At 43.2% G+C, this 24,837-nt stretch overlaps 1 protein-coding gene across 1 annotated transcript in view; it reads left to right on the top strand.

Annotated features, from left to right (window-relative positions):
- ARHGAP31 (Rho GTPase activating protein 31) overlaps positions 1 to 24,837 on the top strand; it is a 148,013-nt gene that overhangs the window by 865 nt on the left and 122,311 nt on the right. The window lies entirely within an intron of this gene.

The raw sequence follows: 24,837 nt of genomic DNA, 5'->3' as shown, positions 1-24,837 counted from the left end.
TGACGACACATGCTGCTGATTCTTTGAACGGAAGTAGGAGGTGGCCCCCCCCCCTTAGAAACTGAAAATTTGATGGGGAATTACTGAAGTTTTCTTCCTCGCTTATTGCCATCTGGGTAGACATAATGTTCTCAGAATAGATTTATTAGATTTCTTAAGACTCAGAGTTTCCAGGGCAAGGCAACTTCAGCAACAATTATAAAGGCTGTTTATCCAATAAACTGTTGTGACGGTCCTCTGTGGAAGGCACGCCTCCATAGGGGAGCATGCTTATATAAGTGAAAAGGGTCTTTCCTGTTACACGGTACTGTAGCTTGCCAGAGTGCACAGTGTTATTCTCCTGTTCCTGATCATTGCACAAAACATTTTCCCCACAAACACAGATTCATCATAATATGAGCTTAATGTATTTGACAAATGTGTGTGATGGTAGGTTGCCAAGCCTGGTTGTGTGTGTCTCTCAAGCAGTGCCTAAATGCAGCTAGCTCCATTGTACAGCTTTTCCCCTTGGATTGTCCACAGCAACAATACAGGCTTCTCCCACCAAAGACAGGAAAGGCATGTGAGGAGTGGATTGGGAAAAACTGCAGGAGAAGGTCTAGGAGATCATGTCTGTGAGGACTACTAAGCCAAGTTTCAAGCCTGTGCCTTTGTGACACAACCCTTCTGATTTTGCAGACTAGGCAGGCAGCAAAAAATAGATCAGAGCCCCTGGTGGGCCGTAGGTCACAAATTGAGCAGCATTTCTCTCAAGTTCAGTGCAGCTGTGGAAATAGAAATGATAATCCGGTTTTTTAAATTTATTACATCAGAGGTTATAATGGGAGGCTATACAACTCCTGCAAATGGGTACTTTGTCAACAGCTTTTTTTGCAGGACAGTTAAGTCCATCAGGCATGGCTTGTTAGAAGGATCAGGATGGGTAAAATCTGTGTTGTTCTTCATGTTGATTGGCGTGTTCCCCTTGGCGGCACTGCATGGTCCAGAAATAAAAACTCTGTTAGACCACAGGCCATTGAAAGGCTGGGAGGCAGCTCTTAGGGTGTAGGTTAAATTGTAAGGATCACAGTCAGCAGCAGAGATGTGGGAGTTTCACTCCTTTGTTTAGTTGCAGTGGAAGCAGGTAGAATAATATTAAGGTAAAATCTATCATCAGATAGCTGTGAGGGCAAAATGAAGGTGGCAGGGGGGAGTGAAATGTCAGTAGCATAAGACTTGTAACCTTCCAGATCTCCCTGTCTGAAACTTCTGAGCTGAAATTACATCAGTTCTGATAGGGAATTGGCCATTGATGGGTAATTTTATTTGAACCCTTCCCATCAACATGGGGCAAGGCAATAATCCAAGGGTCCTTTTTGACCTGTGATTGGGTACGGAAACCTGACGGTGTTCTTTTTATCTTCTGTGTGGGGATGGAGAAGCGCAGTAATGGACCTGACAATTTACTCAGCTGTAAGAAAGGAGTTTGGGATCCTTGAGACTGTATTTAATTGGTGAGCTTGCACATGTAACTTAGGCTAGAGCATTACTTTGTATCCAGAAGAAACTTTCAGAACTGGGACTATGTGAAGCCAAATACCTTCCAAAAATTATTTATTTTAATAAATGCATTCAAAAGAATTAATCAGAACAACAGGCGTGCGCGCGCGTGTGTGTGCTGAGGATTCAAGTCATGTTGTCTTTGCTTTATTCCATCATGCATTGGTGTTGTTTTGCACAGTGATCTTTCCGGTTTGTCTTGATGATTCAGGGAAGGCTACTGAGGAACTCTGTGATTGGAAGAGAGATCCCTGTGAAAAGGAATAATTTGAGGAAGTCACAGGAAGCGGTGTTGGCAGAACTTTGCGTCTTACTTTCCTCTGGGCCACCTCTTAGTAATCATTGCTAGGCTTATGTGAAGGGCCAAGGAGAGGAAGAATCTGTGCTCCCATAACTGCTTGTTTTGGGCTGAGATGCCTGCCTTAACTTCCTGTTGGCTTGCTTTTACAGAGCAAATGCTGCTTTTGCTCCTATTGCAGGGGTTCTTGGGCTTTTTCTGTAGCTCAAGAGAAGATGAAACTCTTCAAGCAAAGAGAGAGGCAGAACAACTGCAGGAGGAAGGAAAAATGAGTCGATCTTTGGAACAGTTGAAAATGCACACTCACCGGTTCCATCTATACAAGTCTTTATGTTCATTCGGAACAACATGAGGACTTTGTATTACTTGTGCACAGAGCTTTTAATGAGCAGGAATGCAGTTCTGGCTGGCTTGACACCAGGGGGTGTGGCCTAATATGCAAATGAGTCCCTGCTGGGCTTTTTCTAGAAAAAAGGCCCTGCTTGTGCAGTGCAAGTTTTGTGCCTTCCAAATGCACATCATCTCTTTTTCTGTTTGAGACTACAGCATACAGGAAAGTGGCTTTAGCCTGCCCACCCCCATTTTCATCTGTGTACACCACCCCATGGGGCTGCTTTTGGATCTGTTGTGAATTTTTTTGACACTTGACGAACTCACTCAGTTCAGCCATTATGTGAACAAGGTTTGGAGTCACATGTTCTCTCTTACTTAACCCCTTGTGTTTCATCCTTGGCAAACCAGAGTTTGTTGTTATGTCTCAACTGGAAATTATAAATTTCCTTGGGCAGTTCTGCAGGGCCTGTAAGACAGTCCTCTTCTGGTTGGCATATAACTGACCGGTACCTGAAACACCCCAAAGGAAGGTTGTAGGATAGCACATTGATAGATCGTTTTCTTGTTTTAACTACTGTAAACTATTTAATGTATTTTAATATTCATTAATCTTATTGTTAGAATTTTATGTTGTGAGCTGCCCTGAGCTGCCTCGGTGGGGAGGGCGGGATATAAATTGAATAAAATGAAATGAAAATAAATTGCTCTAAACCATAGTTTGCATGTATGTGGAAACCATGGTTTCATTGTGATTTCAGTTTTGGCTTGCTAGCAAGCAATGATTTTTGTAAACATAGTTTTCTTGTTGTTGCATGTAATGGCAAACTGGTTTGCCACAAAACAATAATCCTTCGAGTCATCATTATTATTAGTCTGCCTTTCTCACTGGGACTCAAGGCAAATAACAAGTAAGAAAAAAAAATTCAGTCAATCAGTAAAGAGATTATAAAATATGATAATGCCATGAAGACAGTGAACAGATTACAAAGTATGATAACGGTTTAATCTAACAGCAAAGATTCCAAGTCACATAAAATGGTACAGTTGGGCTGGGACTGTAGAGTAAGGAAGACCCCAAACAACATATTTATTTAAGACAAGGACAATCAGTACTGCCTACACCTATCTGTTTAAGGCTAGGAATGGGCATGAACCAGCCTCTGAACCTTTGTTCATGATGAATTTTGCCTGGTTTGTGGTTGCGAACTGAAGTTCCAACTGGATTCGTGGTTCGATTCATGGTTCACCCATGACTGAACCATATTTTTGTGGTTTGTGCCCATCCCTATTTAGGGCAAAAGACAATCAGTGTAGGAAAGACTATCACTAAAAAAAGTTACTCCAGCTTTGCTCTTTCTATCGGAATGCTCTCCTGAACAATTTCATTTCATCCATTTTGCAAAATGAAAGAAGTGTGGGGGCCTTTCTAAGAGCCTCAGGTAAACCATACCACAACATAGGAGCCACACCAAGAATACACATGAATGAGCAATTGCCAATTTTACCTGTGTTGTAGGGTGGGACCTTCAGAAAGCTTTGCTTAGAGAAGTGGAGCTGTTGTAGTAGAACATAGCAGAAGAGGTGGACTGATAGAGAAGGTTGTGTCTCCCCTAACCGTTGTATGTTTGATAACAGACCCGCATTTTGGGGCAGTTGGGACTCGGGAGGCATCTTGAATTGGGCCAGCTCAAAAAGCGCCATCCTGATGCCTCCACATGCTCCCCCACAAACCATCCCCATCCCATCCATGGGGTGACATCCCATCCAATGGGGCGACATGGGTGTGTTCAGACAGCTGTTGCACACCATTCCCATCACTCAGCTTCCCCATACATTTTCAGTAGTCATGCACATGTGTACGCACATATTCATGCATATGCATGCATGTGCGCACACATGCTCATGCACTCATGAGCACTGAACAGTTTTTATTTTAATAAGCCAGATGTGACTTGGGGCAGCTTGATGGTTTTACACCACCAAGGAGCCTTGCTTATGCCCTTCTGCTTCCAGACGCCAAGGAGGCGACTGATGTGCGGCTCAAAAATTTGCTACCAATTTGGAAGTGGTAGCTTTTTGAGTCGCACTGCGGAGACCAGAGGACGGGGTGAGTACAGAACGAGGACGGGCAGCAGATGTTTGTGTGTGGAAGGATTTTTTAGGTCTATTTCAGAGGTGCCTCTGAGTCAGCCCAAAGTGCTGGTCTGCTCGCAGCCTATGTTACCCTTTTCCTTGTCTCTATTTGCATTTTTTGCTTCTTTCTTCAGAAGTACTCGTCAAACTGTAGAGGTTACCCATGCAAGAACTGCCACAGCTGTGCCACTTGTGGAACATATCAAGAAAGCAAAATAGGTGCTCTGTACTTTCTACAAGGTGTTTTATGTATGTGCCTCTTATGAAAGTACTGGTGACTCAGGTATTAATTTCTGTAATACAAGTTATAATGCAAGAAATGTATGAAACACCCCCCACCCCAATAGTCCAGATAGTTGAAGAGAAATCTAGGGCACCTCAAACATGGGTCTGAGTCCACTTTCCCCACACTAGCTGTCTCCCTACAACATGGCTTTCCAATTGGTATTGAATCCTTAAGAGTAACCTGGAGTAGAACAAATGGTTTTGGGTGCAGAAATATTGGATTGATTTTTTCCCTTGTGCTTCTGATGCACATGTTAATGTCTCAAGCTTTTGTCATGTAACAACATTCCCCCCCTTCCCATTTTGCTGTTTGCCTGTCTTGCTACTGCTGGTTCTGTTATAGTCTTGCAAGCATTTTAATTTGTGTGAGTTTTGGATTTGCATTATTTTGGTTTGGATTGTAAGCCACTTTGAAGACTCAGTGATGGAAAGGGAGGTAAAAATGTCTTAGAGTACTTAGAGTACTGAATGTGCTAAGAAGGATGTTACATATCTCAGATGCAACATCTGCTGCCCATGTATCTCGCCCACAAAAAAAATTCAACTTTCCCTCTTTGCACATTATAACAAAAGTGTAAAAATGGGATTCACAAGCATCTTGTTATCCATGCTCTCCTCTTCCTCATAATATTTGAAACCACCTGAGTCCCGAGTGGGGTGGGGGACATGTTCACCATGGTTAGGACTTGTTTACTGTGAAGTTGGGCAATTCATGATGACAGCAGCACTTTTTAAAAATGCTCCTTTAAATAAAAAGGAATTTCTCAGCTTTTCTGCAACACTTGTGGTTGCAGATACGTTTTCAAGTTTTTATTTAGTGACCACAAGAGATGAAAACTTCTATATTCTTTTTTTAAAAAAGTTTTAGTTTGTACTGGTGTCAGCAGTGTAGGCTGTAAATCCCATCATGCAGTTTGCACTGGAGACCCCATACCTTTCCAGAGTTGTCTTGTCTGATGAACGCTAACCCACAATTTCTTCTGTAAGCAAAATGAACAGCCATTTAACTATCATCCATCAGGATTTTGGAAGACAGGGTTGCCAACTCCAGGTTGGAAAATTTCCTGACGATTTTAGAGGTGGAGCCTGGGGAGGGTGGGATTTCGGGAGAGATGGGAGTTCAGCAGGATATGATGCCATAGAGTCCACCCTCCAAAGCAGTCATTTTCTCCAGGGGAACAGATCTCTGTTGCCTGGAAATCAATTGAAATTCTGGGTGATCTCTAGGTTTCACATGGAGATTGGCAAACCTAATTATAGTACATTTCCTGCAGTACTCACTGAATAGACCTCCTTAGGATTATTCTCATAGTAGTTGAATGTAAGTAAACAGACTAATGCTACAATCCTGTCTGCACCTTACTGAGTGACAGATGTGCTGGACACAGTGGATTATTCCCAAGCAAACATGAATAGGCTAATGCTCAGGCCTTGAATTCAGCAGCAGCTCACAGGAGCATAGCTCCTGAACCTTTCTGAGAGTTCCCCCTCTTCCTCCCCACCTATCTACCATGTCCATTGAGCAGTAGGTGCAGCTGCATAACAATCCCTAGGTGAGCTCCACCACCTATTTTTCTACAAAATGACCCCTGCTAATGCTGCATCATTTTAAGTCTGCCAGACCATCAGGATTTGGCTAAATGCTATGCTGAAATGTCCAGAAAGACAATCACCAGGAAACTGCTGTCTATTTATCACTAGCTAGATGGCCTCCTTGCTGAAAGGGATCCAGGGTCTGATGAATTGTGCAATGAATGACAAGGTTGTGCTACCTTCTGAAAAGGCTGGCAGCGTTTTGGGAGACATTAGCAGAAGCAGCAGATTAGGACAAGCACTTTGAGTTCAGTTCTTCATTCTGCACCATATCAGGGGTGCAGAAGCTTAATAGAGTTTATCATGAAAAATCAAAATTCAGCACAAGATCCAAATGCTTGAATGTGTGTTAAAGCAGCTAGTTCGGAGGCAGTTAGGATTGCAAACTCTGGATTGGGAAATTATTGGAGATTTGGGGGTAGAACCTGGGGAGGGTGGGGTATGGCAGAGGGGAGGGACCTCAGTGAGATATAATGCCATAGAGCGTACTCTTCTAAGTAGTCAGGGAAGTTGATCTTTGGAGTCTGGAGATCAGTTGTAATTCCAGATTTCTAGATAGGATTGCCAGCTCTGGATTGGGAAATATCTGGATAAATTGGTGGTGAAGCCTGAGGAGGGTTGGGTTTGGGGAGGGACTTCAGAGGGGCGTAATGCTATAGAGTCTACCTTCCAGAGCAGCCATTTTCTCCAAAGGAACTAATCTCTGTTGTCTGGAAATCAGTTGAAATTCTAGGAGATCCCCAGTTATCATCTGAAGGTTGGCAACCCTGTCTGCAAGCCCCAGTGGCGGCTGGAAACCCTAGAGGCAGTTCACAATAAAAAAAGTACCAGGCAGATGAGTGAGTGTGGCAATGCCACTGCTTCTAACTCTGCTGCAATCCTTCTCCCCAGCTGCTTTTCACCTTGGTGGAGTTTGAGCCAGAAAGTGAGCCTGGGTTGGGTGACAGCAGCCTGTGTGGGTGCTGTGAGGAGTGGGCAGAAGAATGTTGTGGAGGGGGGGAAGGTAAAGGAAATTGTGACCACTCTGAGATTCAGAGCTTAGGGCGGGATATAAATCTAGTATCATCATCATCTTCTTCTTTTTGCTTGCCACTTCTCTGCGGCTGATTTTTTTTCCCCTGCTGTTGTTCTGCCAGCTTTTTAAAAAATGGACCTGCCACAGCTACATGCAGTTCTTCTTTAGAAACATCATGAGAATAATGAAGAGAGTGAGGAGATGATGATGATCTGATTTGGCCCATTGTTTCTCAAACTAGGGGTAGAGGGGAAGTCTGTGGGGCTATTCCAGGGGGGCCATCAGACCTTTCTAAGAGCCCTTCATCAGACCTTTCTTGAGCCCTTCTTGCATCCTCCAGTGTAAAAATGGAGCTTAGTTGTCTGGTAAGCGAGGTGGGGGAAGAAAATATCTGCCTTAAAAGAATCACCTTCCTGCTCTTTTAAATGGTAGGAACTCATGGAGATGTGACTCCCATCAGTCAACTAACTACCAGACCACCTCAGGATGTTAGCAAGAAGATGTGCTGCTTGGTCGGTGAGATTATAATATAGTGGATTCTACACATGGAAGAGGCGAGGTGATAGTGAATAACAGCTCTTTATTAGGTACAGCATTGTAGATGGCTGCACTGTAAAGACTGGAAAACTGACCCAACGAGGCCAACTATATACAACTCAGGGTTCTTGTGCAAGCACATTATTGGGTCATTCAAACTGGCGGGGGCTTGTGATTGGTGTAAGACAGCAGGGATTTGGATCCTACTGCCCATTGTTCCCAAGTCCCCATTCGTATGGCTCCAATGAGCCAGACAGGAACGCCCTAATTCAGTCCTCTATTGAGTCCACATACACAGCAGAGATCTAGTAGTTCAGCCCTGGCTACTTAAATTAGCTGAGTGGCACCAGGGAGGGAATTGTCCAAATGTGTCACAGCTGTTTTTGGTATATATTTGAACTGTTTCCCACCCTGTTTTCCAGTGCAAAGTATCTCAGCATAAAGATAGGTATCTTTTGGCATGCATAGACAATAACTATCTGACAGACATAAGAGGATGGAAGTCTCAACAGCCTGGGCACGCTTGTTGCCACATACTCTAAGACAAGGGGTTGGCTGTCTGACGTGTGGCATGCAGGGCCAGCACGTGATGGCATGCACTGTTAAGGGAGTATGAGAGGATATGGGAGGTCTTTGAAAAACTTTAAATCAAAATAAGGGTCCCTCAGGATGTTAATATTTGAGAACCGCTGATCCAGCACATTGATTCTCTGCAACCATTTAGAGGGAGACAAGTAGCTACGGATTTTGGCAGCAGGAAAGTTGTAGCTTCAACATAAACTTTAAAGAAGAGTTTTCTACAATGGGAATAGTCAAGCTGTGGAAGACACACATGTATGAGGGCGGATGTGAAGAATCTGTCATCATAATTCTCATCTCCCTGTTATTGTGCCAAGAAGATCTCTGGCAGCAGTGAAAACCTCCACATGTTAAGGTAGCAATAGGAGGTGTCAGTTTTGATGCCCACATTCTTTCTTTGCTCAATGCTGCGTGTTCCTTGCAACTTTGTATTGTCGTGCACGTGGTGACGAGAATAAGTATTACAAAAGAAAATGCTGGCTCCTGTCCAGATCCTTAGCCATTTGCCCTTAGTCCCTCCTTAGGAGAGAGCAACAGATCTTGGCATCAGGTACTTGTGAGAAGGAAACTGAGCTTCATGCTGTTTGCTGCATAGTTTGTATTTATGGTCTTTGTTCTGATGAACTGAGATACCTTCTGTGGAGTCAGATTTGAGGAGAAGCTCTGTTCTGAGCCAAATTGGAAACCTGCAGTCCAGATGTGGATTTCAGTTGTCTGTATCATGTGGTTTGTTTCTCGGCATGCTTATGCTTGTATTTGCAGTACGCTTTTATGACGGTGTGATGTATTCCTCTTTGGTTACATGGCAGCATAGGGGGATGGAAGAGATGTATTTTGACGTTTTTCTGTGCATACATTTGTCTGTTGTTTTACTGGTTTCATGCATGGATAAATGTTCATTTGATGCATACAGAAAGGGGTTCCACAAGGATCGGCAGGGGGCTCAACCAGAGGTTGAAGGAGAAAAAGCTCTTTGATCCCAATTAATACCCAAGCATGTGCTATGTAGGAAGTTTCATTGCTGCATGCTATAGCTAGAACTTGGCTGCCCGCATAGGCTGCTGTTCATTTACCTTCAAATCCTTCTGTCGATCCTCTATGTTGATGGTGTGTTTTAAACTGTCTTTGCCTGCAGTATCTGATATATTATCGCCTGACCATAATTCATTCTTCCTTCCTTCCCTCTCCATTCCTCCCCTTTTCTAGAATACTTTAAGCTTTAGGTACTTAGCACTTTTTTGCAGCTTAAAGAGTCCTGGGGGTTGGGATTAATTAGGGTCAGAGGAAGCGATTTCCCTCCAATCCTATTTAATCCCCTCCCCAACATCTTTCAGCTGTGAAAAGAGCACAGTTTATAATTTTAAGAGTTTGCAGCACTGGAGGCTGAGGTGGGCTGATGGTGTGAATCCTCCACCCTGATTTTTCCCATTCAGCTATTGGGAGGGGTCTGTCTCCCTCACAGCCTAAAGGGCAGGTTAATTTTAACTGAGGGAAGCTCAATCAGGCCAGTTTTCTGCTATCAATCATTCTGCGCAATGAACATGCATAGCCCTTGACATGATGGCATGGAGGGAGAGGGGTGTTTTTTTATTAATTTTAAAAAAAAATTTTTTTTGCATTACTCTCCTCTTCCCTCACGTCTATGGTTGGCTTCCTTTTTCTGCCCTCTTGATCAGCGTGGGGGCCACCCATATTACTATTATTATTAGAGAGAATGACACTATTAGGTGAGCATAGTATGCAAGCAAGCGAGTCCTTATTTATGGCACATAATGGAATGCAAATTGCTGCTTAGGCTGCACTAAGTATACTCTGTAGGCGGGCTCTGCAGTAGATGTTGGTATACGTGCAAACTATCTTTATAAATTTGCATCTATGGCCATTTCCACACAGGTTGTCGCAGCACTGATGCTGTTGTGAAGTGTTTCCCCTCCCTCAGTTCCACATTATGGAAGTATTTGTGTACCCCCTGGTTTTCTCTGGCTCCCCTTCCACATCTGTCTTTCCCAAACCTGTTTTGTTCCAAAGTTTTGTGAAAGACTGAAGCAAAGCCTGGATGACTGTTTTGTGGGCAGGAAAGTTTGGAATTTTCTACTTCCATCCATATTGCAGTTGTTTGCTTTGCCACTGTCCCCATGATGGCCACCTCCTGTCCCTGCTATGGGGGGTGGCTTAAAAAAATAAAGTAGGGGAGGGGCCATGGTTCAGTGGTAAAGCATCTCCTTGGCATGCAGAAGGTCCTGGGTTCAATCGTCGGCACTTCCAGTTAAAAAGATCAGGTAGCACATGATGTGAAACAGCTCTGCCTGAGATCCTTGAAAGCCACTGTCAGTTAGAGCAGACAATATTGTCTTTTTCTTTAAATAACCACTAATTGGAATATCTCCTGTCATCAAGCATACTAGGATCTGGGAGACCTCACTCTGCCATGGAAGCTCATTTGGAGTGGTGGTTAGGAGCGTGGGAGAACTAGGTTTGATTCCCCACACCTCCACATACACCTGTTGGTGTGATCTTGAATCTGTTACAAGTTCACTTAGAGCTGTTCCTTCAAGAGCAGTTCTTGAAAGAACTCTCTCAGCCCTGCTGACCTCACAGGATGTCTGTTGTGCGGAGGGGAAGGGGTTTTTAAACTGCTCTGAGACTCTGAGTGAAGGGTGGGGTAAAAATCCAGTCTCCTCCTCCTCACTGGGTGACCTTGAGTCAATCATATGCTCTAAGCCCAACCTACTGCATAGGGTTGTTGTGTGAATAAAATGGAGGGGAAAAGAATCATGTAAACTGCTTCAGGTCTTCCTTTTGGGGAGAAAGGTGGGGTATAAATGAAATCTATGGCCAATCACCCATTGATTTGGCTCATGGTCTGTTCACCTGCTGTGGTCAGCAATTGAGTATTCACCAAGCATCCAGTGAGGTTTAAACATTTGAATGCATTACATTCTGTTAAAAATCTGGTGGTTCCTGCACCCTCCCATTCTGCTTTCCTGCAAGTTCTCTCCCCCTGCCCTTTGCAGGCCTGGAGTTTGCCTCATCCTTTAAATACACCCCCCCCCCCCCAATCCTTTACAGTGATTTACAGATGGGAGATTACTCTGTGTGTCTCTTTATGGCTGCCTGACTTCGCATTTGTAGTCAATGGAAGGGGTTTCTGAGGGCTGCAGTGGCCTGTTTCCTAGGCCCATTATACCCACATCACCTCCTAGTTTTCAATCAGAAAGGGGAGATAGATGACTCAGATTGGGAATATTTAAATAATACTTTCCTGTCAGATCAGTTGCAAAAAGCAGCATGTGTACTCTAAAATTTAGAGCCTAAATGTCTGAAAAGATGAATCCTGACTGCACATTCCCTAAGGTGTGTGTGTGTGTGTGTGTGTGTGTGAGTGAAATGCAAGTGACCTGTGTGTGTGAAATGTAAATGGCCTGTGCTCAGAAAATAACGAGTGCTCTAGATTCAGTCATGGCCTTGGGGAATACCTGCCTTCTCTGGGGAATGAGAAGGTCTTTCAGGCATAAAAGGCTGCAGTATTAAGAAGCCTGTGGAGGGTAGCTTATTTGCAAAGGCTTGATCTGCCTATGACCCCATTCCAAACAACTTATGCAGGGGTTTCTGAGCAGGAACAATGCTGTGTTTACATGGTGTCTGATTAGAACACCGAGGGAAACGGCATGATCTGATCCAGGGGCTCAGCTTGGGTGTAAACTATCGGTATGACCCCCAAATGATCAAATTGTCATCACATTTGCATCAAAGGTCTCAACGTTCCTTGCTCTTACAGCATATTTCCCCCTGTCATGTTCATAGGCTGTTAGGTTTATTTCTCCCTCAACATTTTCCTTTGGTCTTTTTAGGGGAAAGGCCATGACTTAGTGACAGAGCATTTACTTGGCATGTAGAAGGTCTCAGGTTCAATACCAGATATCTCCTGTTTTTTTTTTTTTTTTTAAATCAAGTAATTGGTGATGTGAAAGATTTTTACCCAAGACTGTGAAGAGCTGCTGCCATTCTGAGTAGACAGGAATGACATTGCTAGATTAAGGACCAAATTAAGGAGAGCCGGTTTGGTGTAGTGGTTAAGTGTGTGGACTCTTATCTGGGAGAACTGGGTTTGATTCCCCACTCCTGCACTTGCACCTGCTGGAATGGCCTTGGGTCAGCCATAGCTCTGGCAGAGGTTGTCCTTGAAAGGGCAGCTGCTGGGAGAGCCCTCTCCAGCCCCACCCATCTCACAGGGTGTCTGTTGTGGGGGAGGAAGGTAAAGGAGATTGTGAGCCGCTCTGAGACTCTTCGGAGTGGAGGGCGGGATATAAATCCAATATCTTCTTCTTCTTCTTCAAATTGGTGTAAGTGCAGCTTCATGTGTTCAAGTGCCCACTGCTCTGGTAATGCTGTGTTGGTTCAAGGGAGAGCTTTTCCCTGAACTTGTTGTCCACAGTACCCAGTAAATAGTTTGCCATTGATCCTCTATCATATCACTACTTGTGCTTCCTTCTTTCTTTGCAAAGCTGCTGTCTGCTTTGCAAAGCACATCTCTGTCATTCTAGACACTCTTCATCTCCTTCAAAGAGACTGGCTTTGTGCAAGCAGAAGTACCTAGCGCTGAAGGACTGCATGTTCAAAGCAGAGGACTGCCTGTTCAACACATAAAGTGAAACAGTAGCAGAAATGAGGTATAGGATCCTGACCTTAGCTGCTGCCTCTTGTGATCAAGGTGTCTAGAGATGAGCCCCCCCCCCTTCAGAAGGAAAATACCTTCTGAATGCAAATTCAGATTTACCGTAAACTCACAAAAACTACAAGCTCACAGAGTTTTAGTCCAGCCTTATGCTTATATATTAGTAATTTGGATGTCTTGAAAGAAAGAAAAAATCTACTCTAATTCACAAAAGCTGTCTACTCACCTGGAGACAGCTTTTATTCATCAAAGGTGATCAGAGTGATGGCTTTTTCTGAGCCTGTACTTTTTGGAACCACAAACTACTTAATTTCTATTGTTATATTCTTAATAATGTTTTATTGTAATAATTTAACACTGTCGTTTTACTGTTGTTTTAATTGTTGTTAGCCACCCTGAGCCCAACTGGGGAGGGCGGGGTATAAATGTAAATAATAAATAAATAAGAAGCAAAGGAATGAATAATGTTAATCACTTGGGGGTGGAAACATATTTGGGTTTCCCATTTGGTGGAAGAGGCATTTTAGTTCCTGCTCTAGAATGGAAATTTTTAATAACAGAAAAACTCTTCCCTTAAACTTTTGCTAGCAGTTTATCAAGAGAAGAGAGAGAAGTTAGTCCTATTGTAACAAAGGGAAACTGAGAAGACCTGCCAATCAAAGCTATGCATTACAACTGATATCACTTAGAGCCATAGCCATCTGTTTACTGCTGTTACCTCACTGTCCTTTTGTGTGTTTGAGATTAGGTTTTCATTATTTCCTCAATCTTTTTCTCATTTCCTGGGAGCTGTGGTTTAACAGTCTCTGCATTTGAACTTTTGTGTTGCCATCACAGCTCTCAGTTGTGTTATCTGCGTTTCCTTTTGCAAACTTCTGTGTTTCACCACACTGCCTCCTATTTTACATTTCCCTTAGCAGTTATTTTGTGAGGTGTGTGTATTGTTTAAATGCATCATCCTACTTTCTCTTCCAGACTGCTAAAGAAGTCACATGTTTTGGCTGCATATTCTCAAAACTAGATTGCACAGCCGGCACATTTTTCAAATAGAAGATATTCAAATGTGTGTGTGTGTGTGGGGGGGGGAGCCGGTTACTTACATAAGATACAAGCTGAATGGGTGTTCTGGTGCATATAGGATGTCTCAGATGTAAAATTGCCCAGATATTCTAAATGAGTGAAGGCAGATTCACAAGGAAAAGTAATGGAATACTTTGTGGTCTGGAGCTTTTGAGGTTTTGGCTCAGGATATCTCGAATATAACAACTTCTGGTATTTTTTGTTGCATCAGTTGACAGCAGCTGCTGTGAAATTGACACACACATCCATTGTAAATTCAGGCAGTCAGACCTGTTTGCTTAAGTGCTGGTTTGCATATGCACGCCCATCATTTGATCGTACAGCACTTCTTGGCTCCCAGCTGAATGCCACTGAAAAGCACCACATGTGACCTGATGGGCAGTAATGTGAATGTTCTGTCTATGGTGGCTGATTCATACATGCTAGTCATTGCTTGATGCTGTAGCTGACGGAACATGTATATGTGTGTGTTTGTGTGTGTGTGAACCAGCTACAGGTGCTTCTAAAGTCTTTGTAGCTGTGAAAGAGGCCCTAAGACCATGTGATTAGCTGTGAGACTGAAAGGGCAGCCCTAGCAGTGATTTCCATTTAATATATGAAACTGTGATTAGCAAGATCCATACAGGTTTCAGTGGTACTTTTGGCTCAGTTGCTTTGTCTGCTCCTGCATAACCACAATTTATCTTCATATTAGTGTCAGGCAGTCCTGTCTCCCCTCATTCCCTACTCCTGTCTCAAATGTTTTGTGTTTTCCTTGGCAATATGAATATCTAGCTACATGTACTGCCATTTGTGGGGGGAGGGGCAGAACCGTGCCCCAGATATTTAGCTTGAAAAAAATTTAGAAGGTTTTGTATTTTGCAAAGCAGCTGTTTATTTGCCATGTTTAACTGAATATAAAACTCTTCCGGTCCAAAAATGCAGATTTTTCCGGACACATATTGAGAAATGCTTTGAGGTTTCTTCAGACAATTAGGTTCTCTGCTGATGGGAAAAATTCTAATCTTCACATTCCGTGTAGACAACGGGAACTGCCTAATATACTTTGAAGTGTGCTTCACCTTACTGATATTAGTATAGATGCTGAGTTCACATACATTGATGTCATTCCAAAAAAGGGTTGCCAGCCTCCAGGTGGGGCCTGAAGTTCACTTGGAATTTCAACTGATCTCCAGACTACAATTCCCTGGAGAAAATGTCTACTTTGAATGGTATCATATCCCATTGGGGTTTCTCCCCGTACCCCATTCTCCTCGAGCTCCAGCCCCAAAATTTGCCGAACCAGAGTAGGCAACCCTCCAGCTTTGCAATGGTTCTTGCTTATAATTCTCAGATGTTTTGGGGACAGGCTACTTTTGTTCAGTGTCATGAGCCAAAGAGCAGGTTCATAGGTCTGAGGTCATTTGTTTGTGGGGGGAAAGGAGAGAAAGGTGAGGTATGAAAAAAAAGGGGGGGGCTTGCGTCACTAGTTGGAAGTTGCTCAAGGTACCAGAAGAACTTTAATTATACTTATACTTATTTTAAAACTAATGACTTAATGCCCCGTTGTCACTAAATAAATATTTAAGCGAGTCCTCTGCTGATTTAAAATGGAATGCTTGGATTTTTTCTGTTAATGGAAACAGTCTAAGAATGCTACCTTGGCAAGGTTATAGATCAAGTAATATGACAATGCTACTCCAGGCTCAGAGAGGTTTATATATTATTTTACACCCCAATAACTGACCACATGGGTGGTCTATTTACACAGAAACTTTTTTCATGTATCAGTAGAAGAGTTGTATGCTTTTGGTGAATTCTAGAACAATACAATTACAATGCTTGCATCAGAAGCCTAACAGGGAGTGGCTGTGGTTCAAGGGCAGAGTATCTGCTTTGTATGTGGAAGGTCCATAGCATCTCCCCTTGAAAGGATCAGGTAACAGATACTATGAACAACTCTTTAGCTGAGGCTCTGGAGAGCTGCTGCCAGTCAGATCCGGCAATAACCTTGATGGAACAATGGTCTGACACAGCAGAAGGCAGTTTTGTATGATCATATGCTACTGTGAAAGCCTTCCTCCCTGTTAATTCTGCTGCAGCATCTTCACAGATGGTGATATTTTGTTGACCTTATCTCTTTTTCAGAAATAAGATCTGGAATTTTTTATTCTCACTTGTGGCCGTAGTAATGATTGACTTCCTTGTGCAGTGCAGGTCTGAAATAAACTGAAGTGGAAACTTGTGAACCAGAGAGTTCAAGCCTGGCTGATGAGAGGCATTGTTGAACATACCTGTGTTTCATTTTGATTTTCAGGGTTTTGTGTTGTGTGTGCATTTGTGGCCGTTAGTAAAATATGGTGTTAAAGATTCATTGTGCAAAGCTGCCTTATACTCAGTCAGACTATTGTTCTATCAAGGTCTGTGGGGTCTATTCTGATTGGCAGTGACTCTCTCCAGGATCTCAGGTAGAGAATCTTTTCCATCACTTACTACCTGATCCTTTTAACAAGAGATGCCTGGGACTGAACCTGGGACCCTCTACCTACCGAGCAGATGCTCTACCAACTGTGTCATGGTCACTCGCCTGTTTTTGTTTTGTTAACATCTTATGCTTTATTTGGGCACAACTTTGTCCTAGAGAAATAATTTGTGGGGAGGCTGTAGCAATGCTCTCTCTAAGCTGTGGAGCCTCGTGAGCAAAAATTCTACTTTGTGAGCTAATGGCATTAAAGTTGTGAGCTACTGCATAAATTAGATTGCTCAGACGCTATTTTTCCTGAGCGAAGACAATAATGTGTGAGCCGGAAGCTAAAAAACTATGAGCTAGTTCACACTAACTCAGCTTAGAGGGAACACTGGTCTGTAGCATCTTTCCTGTTCAATTAACAGTGGATTTGTTCTTTCCTGTTGTAATGTGATCCTTTGCACACCTACATCTAATACAAAACCTCTGCTCCTCTGGAGAGCCTTCATTATATACAAGAACTTTTTGCAGCCGAGAGCAGAATTCCCAAACACAACACAATCCCTGTAATACCTTTTATTAGTAACAACCCTAATACACCCTTTCTTTGTAATACCAAAAGAGGAGGGAGGACTGTATGTCCTGCTGCTGGATTCTCAGCTGCCTGCTGGGCCTCTTGGAATTTTGCCCTTGCAGCTGAGCAGTGTTAACTTCCATTCATCTTCAGCTGCTCCCCCCTCCCCATTCTTCCTTTCTCTCTCCCTCCTCACCTATGCCGCATTCAAGGCTGAGCAGCTCTCTCAGGGTCTTTGGAGATACCATTATCCAACACGCTGTACAAGGCTGGAGGCATCTGTAAAATTTATCAAGTGGATCAGGAAATTTTTATCTGTTTCTTCAACTATGTGACTGTAAAAAGAAAAAGAAAAGAAAAACAGACAAAGATTACTTTTTAGTCCCTGGGCTATCCCTCCACTCTTCCCAATTACGACTCCATCAATAGAAGGGTTTATGTAACAGCTTTGCCTAGTTCAGGAGGGGACTGGCCAAGTCCCTGACACCAAGTGCTAACAGTTAACAGTGTACTGGGAAGGTGGCCTGTACAGATGATAAACTCTCCATGCAATCCCTTCTCATTTGGGGACCTAGCAGGACCTCCAAATTTCTCCTGACATGTAATATTAAAGGGAATGTAAAGTTGTCTGCTTGGGAGATAGACTGAATGTTGAAAAAAGAAAATAACAATATAATTATCAGTTAATTTTTGAGTAGGAGTTTGGCAGTCCCTACCAGAGACGCACAGAAAACAATGAGGTTGGTTTTTATTCAAGTTGTGCTGTGGGTCTCATCTGCATCTCAGTAGCACACGGTGGGTAGCCGTGAGAATCCAGTTTTGTGAAACAAGTATCCTTTTTAGGGAGTTGACACCAGCCTGAGCATGAAAGAACAGTACAAAATCAGAAAACGTGGAGAGAGCTGACCCTTAGAATTGCCAGGGGTCAGATACGACTGAGTGGTTAACAACAACAATTTTTTTGGTATATTTTTGTGTGTGTGTGTGTATCTGCACCTGGAAGTCATGTCAACCTCTGGTGACTGACCCCTACTGGGAGCCTGGAGGATATTCAGAGAGGTGGCTGAATAAAGCCTGCCCTCCCAACTTCTGGCAATCCAAGGAGGTCTCCCATCCAGGTACTAACCACAGTTGACTCTACTTAGCTTCTGAGATCTGATGAGATTGGACTAGTCTGGGCTATCCAGGTTAGGGGTGAAATGAAAATATCCTTCTATGTGGAGGACAAACTTGAGAAAGGAGTTGTCACTAACTTTTAATAAGTTAAAGATGCTTTTTCAGCTTTGCTACTGCTGGCATCCTTGGGTGAGAAACAAAAAGGCATTTTTAAAATAAGCATGTATCAGCTTGTGTCTCAATGGGTAGTCAGCCATGCAAGAAGATTGATTTAAAAATTGTATTCTGGCCTTCCTGTGCTTTGTAATGCATGTATTATTCCAATCTTAGAATCCCTAGCTACAGGCCCAGGTTCCAGCCACATTTAAAATACATTACAGTGTTTGAAATGGACGAAGAGGACCAAATGGTTGGTCTTCAGTGAGTGAGCTGCATTGTGGCAGAACCTAAGGCAGGTTGTGATAGTGGCATTGTCCCTTTTTTCTTCCTTTGCTTACAGCTTCTTTTAAAGAGAAAGGGTGGCCAGAGGCTCTAAGGAAGATAAGCCTCCTGCACCCTTAAATTAATAGGGAAAAAAGAGCAGATGTAGCTTTCCTCATCATTACATGATATGATATAGCCACCTTCCATCTTCTGTGCAGCTAAAGGAATTCTCCATCACACCTTGTCACCTTAAAGAACAGTGGGAAAATCAACATGTTTGATTAAAAATAGAAAAATGACTCTCATGTTGCACACTGAAGTTAAAAGTAGGCCCTGGGTCCAATAAGGTTGAAGATATTGCTGTTGCAGTGCAGCCCTAAACACAGTTCTAACCTATTGAAGTCCATTGACTTCAGTGGACTTTAAAAGGAATAACATTGTCTAAGATTTCTCTGTAAATATAGTACAATTTTATATTTGAATTTATTGAAAGAGAGAACTGGCAGGAGAATCTGAAGATCATTTGGTCCAATTTTCTTTGAGGCAGGGTTTATTCCTACCAAGTAGAAGAGATAAATTTCTTTGGAAAACTGCAAGCCATTTGTAAGTCCATCTCAACCTTCTCTGCTATTGTTATTAGTAGGCTTGCTGAGCACCAGTGTTACTCATTGCCATCAGCTCCAGTTCTGTTTTAGGGAAGACTTGTGGTTCATATCTGCCCATGGCTGTCCTATCAAAGGCTCTGTGAGGAAAGTCTGTAGTTTCATTTTACAGGGTGAGTAGTTGAGGATGAAAGAAAAAGATTTGTCCAGTTTCCCTCATAGCCAGGCTATTTGTCTGTAGGTCCTGCACTTCATAGGTGGAATATACATTTGCTTTGTGTGAGAAAAATGAATATTAAGTATATAATAGCACAGAGATATAAAGAAACCTAAGGCCAGTTGTGAAAAACCAGGAAAATCTACAACAAACAGTGGACTCCAGCCGTGAAAGCCTTCGACAACATATTCAATTTTTAATACTCCAGGATTTTATTTTTTTTAAATCAAACTTTAAAATAATTTGTTTTCAGAGCTTTTTCTGAGCAGGAATGGACGCAGTTCCAGCTGGCTTGGTGTCAGGCCTTATATACAAATGAGTTCCTGCTGTGTGAAACAATAGTGACGTCAGGGGATGTGGCCTAATATGCTGAGCTTTTTCTGCAAAAAAGCCCTGTTTTTATTTTACCAATAAGTAATTTCTTATTCCTGATAGCTGTTGTTTTCATTCCAGTGAAATTATTGGGAAGCCAGATCAAACACATACCTAAGTCAGCTTTGACAAGAGCAGTGGGTCAAAAATGTCCATTGTGTCATGCCTGCTGGTGTTCTTTTCTGAGGAAATAATTATGACAACTTGTCATTGTCAGAGATTCTCATGGCCTGCATGTGTGTATGTTTTCTTGAGGTAAAGGGTACATGAAACCTAGAGTATGTATAGGATACTAAGGGTTTGGCTTCAGTACCACCTCATGAAGCTGGGGACTGAACACTGACTCTTTATCCCATCCCATTATAACAATTGCTTTGTATAAGGTTACATACTGGGCAGAATCTGAAGTCCCATGTCTTTACAGAAACAACAGCTTAAAATTGCAGACTTCTGCCTTCCTGACAGTATCAATTAGTTTGCTTTAAAAGGAGGGAAGGAAGCATCTAATCGGTAGACAGGAAAGTGGCAATTCCTAACTAGGTCTCAATTTTATCTTAGTTAAATAGCCATCTGTCACTCATTGTGTCACAAGAATCAGTCTAAGGGAGATTAATGATTCTACTCTCCCCTCCCCCTCCCAATATGGCAGCCTTCTGAGCATGAAATATTGGAGTCAAATATTGAGCTAACGCTACTAATAAAATAAGCAAAATCAGGCCAGATTGGTTCTTGAACAGTGGTTCACTAAGGAGGACTGTAGGAAATAATGTTGGTGACTAAATACTTTTCTTCTTAGCTGATGTGATGAGAGCATTCCAGATTTCTTTACCTGATGTGTAAAAGGAAAGCTCTAAAAATGTTTTCAGTCAATTAAAAATATTGGAATTCCTTTCATGCAGATATGTTTTCTGATGATTTCCTGGTAAGCTTTTTAAAATCAAAAAATAATTTTCTTCAGCATTTCTTTTTTAAAAAGGGATTCTGTTTTAAGGCAAACAAAATAATCAGCTGAGAAGAGAATACTAGTAATAACACATTTTATTCCCTTTTCCCAAGCCCTCACTGATTTAAACTGATTCTCAGTTTTGTAGTATCAAGGGTGGCAGAACAGAAGAAAAGAAGCTGATAAAATATTTAGAAAATGGCAGTAGATGGTGAAGGGTTGAATGGCAAGGCTGGAGTGGTAACCAGCTCTCGAGGCAACTAGCCCCTGAAGCATTCAAGAAATAGACGGCAGAATATTTCATATAACTGAGACATTCCTCTCAGTTGATATCTAATCAGTTTTTGGCCTACAGGGACTGGGGCTGTGGCCTATGAAAAAAAAAATATCAATAGTCTTTAATGACTGTAGAAGTTTCATCAATAGGAGATGATTGTTAGGAGATGGTTCCCGAATGGGTTTATTCGGGGTTGGAGGGATTTGGCCTTTCTCTGCTGAGCGAGGCAGCAGGTGTCTGTGCGTGTGCACATATGAGAGACAGAGATTTGAACTGTAACAGAGAATGACACAACAGACAGACTGGTGTGAGTCAGGTTTTTTTCCAATATCATTTTAATTAAACTTTTAAGGGACATACAGCAATTGCAGTCAAAAATTCACAAAATACTTAACCCTTTGAATCCCCCTCCCCCCAGACAAAAACCTATAATAAACACATTTATTCAATTATCATGGGATCCGATTCAGACAGACAACGTTCAAGAGGTAGATATAACACCAAGAAAAGATGATCAAAATAAATAAGAACTTCATATACAGAGAATCAGGCTTGTAGAATGGAGGGAATGTACAGGGTGAATCAGCTTCGAAAGAAAGAAAGAAAGAAAGAAAGAAAGAAAGAAAGAAAGAAAGAAAGAAAGAAAGAAAGAAAGAAAGAAAGAAAGAAAGAAAGAAAGAAAGAAAGTGTCGCACCCCGCGCGCCTCTCCCGGTCTCCCGATGCAGCCGTCGTCCCTTTATCCCGGGCGGCCCCCCTCGAGTATTTTGTGGATGTTCCCCGGAGGTCTCAGAAACAGGGGTGGGAGCCAGGTTACTTCACCACAGGCCCCCGTTCCCCTTCTGGCTGTGCAGTGGCTCCTGTCCCTCTCTCTCTGGAGGCAGCCTCAATAAGCACTGGCCAGCTTCTTCCCCGACCTCCTGCCTCCCTCCCTTTTATCCTCCCGTCCCAGTCCTTCCCCCCCTCCTGGGTTCCACCCCTCCCTGGCTCCGCCCCCTTTCAAAGCAACGGATGCCCGGGAGAGGCATGCCGGGGCTGGGCTGCCTGGGCGTGCCTCGGGCATCCTGGGCCTCTGCAGCATGCTGGGGTGCGGCCTCTCTTGCCACTGCGGGTCAGGCGGCTCTCCTCCTCTTTGCCTGGTGCTGGGCTCGGCTTCCCCCTCCTGCTTTCTGACGGCTCGCTCCGGCCACGCTCCTCGGACCCAGAGATGAGCACGTTGGCTGGGAGGCGTTGCTCGGACCGCCGTCGGGGCTCCATCAGCCCAGGTGAGTGGCGGGGCCTCAGTGGGGGCTTGGGGAGGTGCAGGAAGCTCTCGGGGCAGTGACGGGGGGGGACGGCTGGTGAGCGAAGGGGGGGTCCTTGCTCCAGGGCAGGCTTCCGTTTCTGTGCGGAGCAAGCTGGCAATTTCTCACCAGTTGCTCCGTGCCACCATTTTGCATGGTGCAAACCCGCGATTTGCCACACCGCAATGTAAACCTGAAAAAAAACAGGTTTACACTGCGGCGCAGCAAATTGTGGGTTTGCCCCGCACAAAATGGCGGCACGGAGCAACTGGTGCAAAATTGCCAGTTTGCTCTGCACAGAAACGGAAGTCTGCCCCAGAGCAAGGTGAGTGCAGAATCAGCATCTCTTTCTTTCTGGGGATGAGGTGCAGCATAGTGAATCTTCTGTCTTGGAGAAACACTTCTTTGTCTCCTCTACTTTGTACTCCTCTACAGGGGTTTACTTGTATATTTGTACATGAAGTAAACATTACAAAAATGTTATGTCTCTAGTGTTCTCCCTTTCAAAGGAAACCTACTCAGGAAGTCTTGCACATTGGAGAATTAGAAGAACAACAACTTGCCATTGAGCCACAACCAACTCATGACAACCCTAAATATGAGGTACTCCAGCAAGAGATAAGCAGAGTAAGCTCAGTCTTCTTTGGTGATTTCAAATCCCATTACTGACCAATTCCAACCTTATTTAGCTCCCAAGATCTGGCAAGCCCTGGCCAAGGTGGTCTATTTGGGCTGTGAGGAATTAGGGAGCCTGTAATAATATAAATGGAGAAAGCATTTATTCAATTTTGGGGTAATCTCAGTGGGATGGATATAAAATTCTCTTTGGCATTATTAAGCTTTATAAGCAAGAGATTTTTCACCCAAGAAGACATTGGGCACGTCAGCCTCATGGAGAGCCTGAGCAGGAGGCAGCTCAGTGAATAAAATATGGGGCTTTCTAGTTTGAATCTTCCTGCAATGGTGAACTCACTTGGTTGCTTTAGACAGGTATTCCTAGGTGTCTTTAGCCAAGATGATACGGTGATAATAATGCTGGCCTCATTTACAGGGTGTGCAATGAGGATTATTGAACTGATATATGTAAAATGTAATATGTTATTATTACTCAATATATCATATGTTATACAACGTTTTATAGATCTTCACACCTCTAGATAGATACTAATTATGTGAGACAGTCCCATCATTAGGCTGCTTCATGCCTCATTTTGTAAGCAAAGATCAAGCCAAATGGGGCTAAATGAATCAGGAGAAATTTTTCAAGAGGGATAAAGCGGCAAATCCAAAGATTTGTCTAAGGTGTTTAGACATGAAAGTAGCATTTACATAGCTATAAAACATCATTCCTCTCAGATGCAATCTAAACATTGCCCTGTGACTTGGTGTAAAATCACAGAACTTGTCTCTCATTTTATCTTTGCCACAACCCTTTGAGATAGGTTAGTTGAAGAGACAGTAGTTTATACAAGGTGAATAGAGATTTGAAGTGTGATTCAAATTGTGTATATTGCAACTTCATTGGCATATAAGATTTCCAGGCTTGTAGCAACAAATTCACTTTTGTTTCTGGACATTGCTTTATGACGTGTACCAAGCACAAAGATAGGAACTCCAAGTTCTTGCATCCCTAAACTCTCTGAGGAAATTAGGTGTCTTGCCGAGTGAAAGCAGCCCCATTCCGGGGATGGTGGTGGTGAAGTCTATAAACAAATCTGTGCGACATAAAAATATCCCAGGTTCAATCCATGGCATCTCCAATTGAAAGGATTAGGCACTACATGATGTGAAAGACCTCAATCAGAGTCCCTAGAGAACTGCTGCTAAAGGAGAGCCCTGAATAATTAATTAATACCCCCAATAATAATAATTGGTATATTGGATAAGAGCATGCTTTGCCCCCAAACTAGGGTGTCTGTTGCAATACTGCCATTAGAAACTGACCACCTCCCAGCGGCTGTGAGCTCCAGCTGGAAGATTAGATAAGGGAGCAGCCTCCTACAGGCAACTTGCTGTAAATAGAGTAAAGGAATCATGTCATGGAAATTTACTGGGGAGAGCACCGTGAGGTGGGATCTTTGAAGTCAGATAAGCTTGCGCCAGCCTACTCGCTTGCTTGCTTGCTAAGAAAACTGTATGCACTCAGGGAAATGCAGCTCAGTCATTTTGGGGGCCCATGTCTGACTGAGTCCTCCTTTTGGTACCAAAAAGCAAACCTCACTTCAAACCAGTAATTGTGCGGACCTCGTTATTTCTCTGTTTTATTTTGGTGCATTGGCCGCTGGGAAGTAACGAGGTAAGGACATTTCCTTCCCCTTGGGATGGCTGCATAACCGTCTGCCTTCCACCCTCGTGGCGGAAAGACCGAACTAGGCACCACAGTCACATTTTTGATTGAGTTCAACTCTCTTCGCCCCACTGGGTCATGAGAGAGAGGAAGTGAAAACCCCCAGGGCTCCCTGGCTGTCCAGATCCCTTACTGGTGGCTGCTGTTTTCTGTTTTCCCTAGAAGTGTCTTG

The sequence above is a fragment of the Heteronotia binoei genome, chromosome 3, assembly GCF_032191835.1.
Source record: "Heteronotia binoei isolate CCM8104 ecotype False Entrance Well chromosome 3, APGP_CSIRO_Hbin_v1, whole genome shotgun sequence".
In the NCBI taxonomy this organism is placed as follows: domain Eukaryota; kingdom Metazoa; phylum Chordata; class Lepidosauria; order Squamata; family Gekkonidae; genus Heteronotia; species Heteronotia binoei.
Note: the sequence above shows the minus strand (reverse complement) of the source record. Positions and strands in the feature narration are given on the sequence as shown.